The 3,843-nt window shown below is 38.2% G+C and overlaps 1 long non-coding RNA gene across 2 annotated transcripts; it reads right to left on the bottom strand.

The window, feature by feature from the left end:
- Nucleotides 1-89: 89 nt before the first annotated feature.
- On the bottom strand, nt 90-3,449 carry LOC123040817 (uncharacterized). 2 transcript variants are annotated; one of them, XR_006418284.1, is made up of 4 exons: nt 2,920-3,449; nt 2,277-2,362; nt 510-670; nt 90-425 (listed from the first exon to the last, which is right to left on the bottom strand). It is a non-coding gene; the product is annotated as an uncharacterized lncRNA (long non-coding RNA). The 2 variants fall into 2 exon arrangements; XR_006418283.1 differs by having other exon boundaries at nt 90-670; nt 2,920-3,446.
- Between the last annotated feature and the right edge of the window lie 394 nt (nt 3,450-3,843).

Raw genomic sequence — 3,843 nt, forward strand, 5'->3', positions numbered from 1 at the left:
ATATCACGTACGGTTGATGGGCAGCATACAAGGTAGAAAAGGATGACATGCCGGATTACATTGCACGTGCTGAGGTCATGATGACAATATACAAGATCTGAAAAAGATCCTTCACGTTTTTCTCTTTCATCTGGGGAAAAATAATAGAGAAGCAGTGTACATAGAGGTTCCAACTGGAATCCATCAAAAACAGAAACGGGCACGAGGTGGAGTAGCTATCTTTTCATCAATCGGCCAGGGACAACCACATATACGAGCCCAACATGCTACGATTAAACTTACAGTATCCATCCCCTAAAAGAACTGGGCTGACAATTCCAAACAAGGACGGGATACGTGCAAAATAAGAGAAGCATATGATCAGACTTCCACATGGTTTCGGCCACGTCCAAACAGCCAGCGCAACCTATATAAAGAGGTCCAACCTGCCGCATAAGCACACAGAAAAGAAATAGAAGTCAGCCAAACCATGACTTGAAGACTCCACAAGAAAATCGAAGTCCCATGACCTAATGCATGACTCAGGACGTGCCATGGAGATTAAAGTTGATTGCTTCACTCAACGTATGGCGAAGTCATGCCCAAGCACGCTCGACGCTTCACGAATCATGAAGCGATGCCCAATTGCTTCGTTCGACATCCGATGAAATCACGCGTAAGCACTTCTGACCTGAATCATCAAGTTTGGTAATTGTTATTTACAAATCTTCATAGGTACTCTATCAATTGATACTACGACGTACAATAAGTTCAACACCATAATGATAAGATACGAAACTGGAACATTCTACTAAAAGTAATGAGATGTGGGATTTAGTCAATCCTACAACAGATGAGCTAATTAGTCTAAGCTTATTAGTCCTGATATTATATTGATGGATGAGCATGTCTGTTCTTTATATTATTAATTTCAAATTGGTCAAACAATTTAAGCAATGGTTACTAAGTATATCTGAAAAAAAATTACAATTTACGCATTCGACAACTTTAAGGTCACGGAATCCACAAAGTATCGACCAGTGAGCGGTGAAATTCAAATATTTTTTGAATATATACAAAGGTAAAGGAGAAAAAAGATCTCCAGAAGTTTTTTTCAGATTATTATTTCGAGTTTGCTACCAAGGGCACACTACAAGAATGGGAAGAAAAAATATACAATGCTCAGGTATGTTTATAGTTGTAATTACGACTTTGAAATAAACAGTCGTTCTAATTTATATATTACTAATCTACAAGTTTGCATGTGTCATTGTTTTACTAACACAAACGAAGACTGTGGAAACAAGAATAACAAAAAAGACCCACATCCTTCATATATCCGCAAGATTGAAATTCTACTACCAGAGTAAGTGTATATGCATATGCATGTCTCAAATTGAACTAAACCTCCTTTGGCAACCAAACTGTCCTTATTGTGACCTCAAGAATGGCGCGTAAATTCAATGATAAGTCAATAATCTTACATAGAGGGATACATTCTTGATTAAATAGGTTTGCGGCTAAAGTCCAATAATGCCACAAGAATATATGCAGATCTGGATATACCTGAAACAGATGAAGTATGAAACACTACCATCTAATATTTTTGACTCATGAATAGTGATTCACGTTTAATTCAGTATTGCATAACAATTTTTCTCACCTTTGGCACGCAAAACTATGCAATAAAAAGAACATTTGTGCCTAATGTTGGGATTGAGATGCTCTACTTGAATGACAAAGTAGAGGAGGTAAAGGCGCATTTAATTCTTTTCCTAAACTAATACACCTTACATATATTGCACATGAATTGATGGATGATGAAGTAGACACCGTGTTAACGAAGAAGCAAAACATGGCCAATAAAAAGGTGATTGATTTTTTCCCCATGCATATTTACAGATTCTAGAAATGTGTCAAATTTTTTTTTAAAAAATATTTCTTTTGTGGTCACAAAATAATAGTCTCACCTTGCAAATTGCCATGCAAATCAGTCCCTATGAAAGAGGAACAACATGACAGTAATGGGACTACAATAAACAAAGATGAGCATCAAGACAAAATATAATCATCATCACGTGAGCTCCACAATGACAAAATGAGACTGGGATCTGTTGTAATATCAGATGACTCATAGGATGAATGCACTTAGACGAGTTTGGCAGAGCGAAAAGAAAAGGGTGTCTGCTGAAACAAGAATTTTTTTAAAAGTAAAAGCCAAAAATACAAGTCTTGAAGATGAAGCTGAAGTACAGGAAGTGCCTTTGGGGAACAAGGAAGGTTTCTTGAAAATTTACCTTGCTGAATAGCAGAACCATATATAAGCAAATCAACGGCCTCTCTGGTGTTCCACACATACCACTAGCTTTGGTAGTGCCCCATTCTGACCAAAAATAGTGTTACCACTTTTAGACTTACGGAAAAAATAAATCCACTAAGTAATCGCATTAAGATTATTTCACGACTACTTGATCAGGTGGCTAGAAGTTATTTGAGAAAACTCAACATGCAAAATCCTGCTCAACAACCCTATTTGCGAATTGATAAAATACCATCCAAGTTGACATATTATCTGACAAGGTAATCTGATTACCAAACTAATGCAGAATAATCCATCAAATTAATTTTGCCATAAGGTTACTTAAAAAAATCGAGAATGTTACAAGCCTATCCATAGCAGTCTGTATTGTATAAATTAGAAAAATATAGTCATACATGCACTTCTGTCAGTTTATTGTTCTTGGTAATAAAAAACATCAATCTCATAAGGCCTTTTCATTAAAAAAATCATGAAGCCTTATTTTTAAAGAAAAGGCATCATGAATAAAATATTTCTTGCTAACAGCAAATGCAAAATACTACGGAGTGCAACACTGCTACGGATAAACTAGAAGAGATATTTTTTGCTAGAAAGGATGCATATCTTCAATCGGCACTTACATTTGGTAGAAATCTGACAGCACCAACAATAAGAGGCCACGATCTCATGGTCGTCCGCAGAAGCCGCTCACACCTTGCTGCTATTTATCAATCCCACGATCTACTTACACTCATCTGCCTTCAGTGCCCCCATACGAACAGCAACAAGCCCAAACTCTGTTCCGCACCTCACATCCAACAGTCCACCATCAGCCCGTGACTCCATCAGTTCACTCACAGCCTCCTCCATGGGGTGGTCGAGGATTCACACCACAGAGGACGCGTCGAGCGTGTCTACGCACTCCATGCGCACGGCCAACTGAGCCAATAGATCGACGAAGTGAAATCAGAAGAAATGAATCTACGAGTACGACCGGGATAGCTTGGGAATTAGTCTGATGATGGCAAGCGGCGACATCTTCATCCGCTGGCCGCTAATCGGAAGATGTGGCGCATGCGGATGGATAAGGATCCTGGCAGTGGTGGGGATCGACTGAGATGAGAGGAGTGCTTTTTTTCTTATACGTAGATGTCTAGATTTTTTTTGAGGGGAACGTAGATTTTCTTTTGAGGGGAACGTAGATGTCTAGATGAAGGCCTGTACGGTTGTTCTACTTGGAGATATGAGTAGTAGTACTACTTTTCTAGGTGATCAAAATGGGCCTCCATCACGTCGTCTAGGTCTAGGCCTAACTAGGCTTAATAATGGGCTGCACAACTGCATCGTTCTACATGTGAGGAATGACTGAGTAAAAGTTGAGGCTTTTTAAAACTTTCTCTTATACAATAGCGGGTCTATCTGGCATATAATTTTGCAAAGAAAATTAAGATAAAATAGTACCACAACTAAAAAAATTTAGTAGATCGATAAAAAATCAAAAAGTATATGACCATATGAAGCTACAAATATGAGCGCCGAGTTGCTCAATTCACAATAATATAAAA

This window comes from Triticum aestivum, chromosome 2B (assembly GCF_018294505.1).
Source record: "Triticum aestivum cultivar Chinese Spring chromosome 2B, IWGSC CS RefSeq v2.1, whole genome shotgun sequence".
Taxonomy (NCBI): Eukaryota; Viridiplantae; Streptophyta; class Magnoliopsida; order Poales; family Poaceae; genus Triticum; species Triticum aestivum.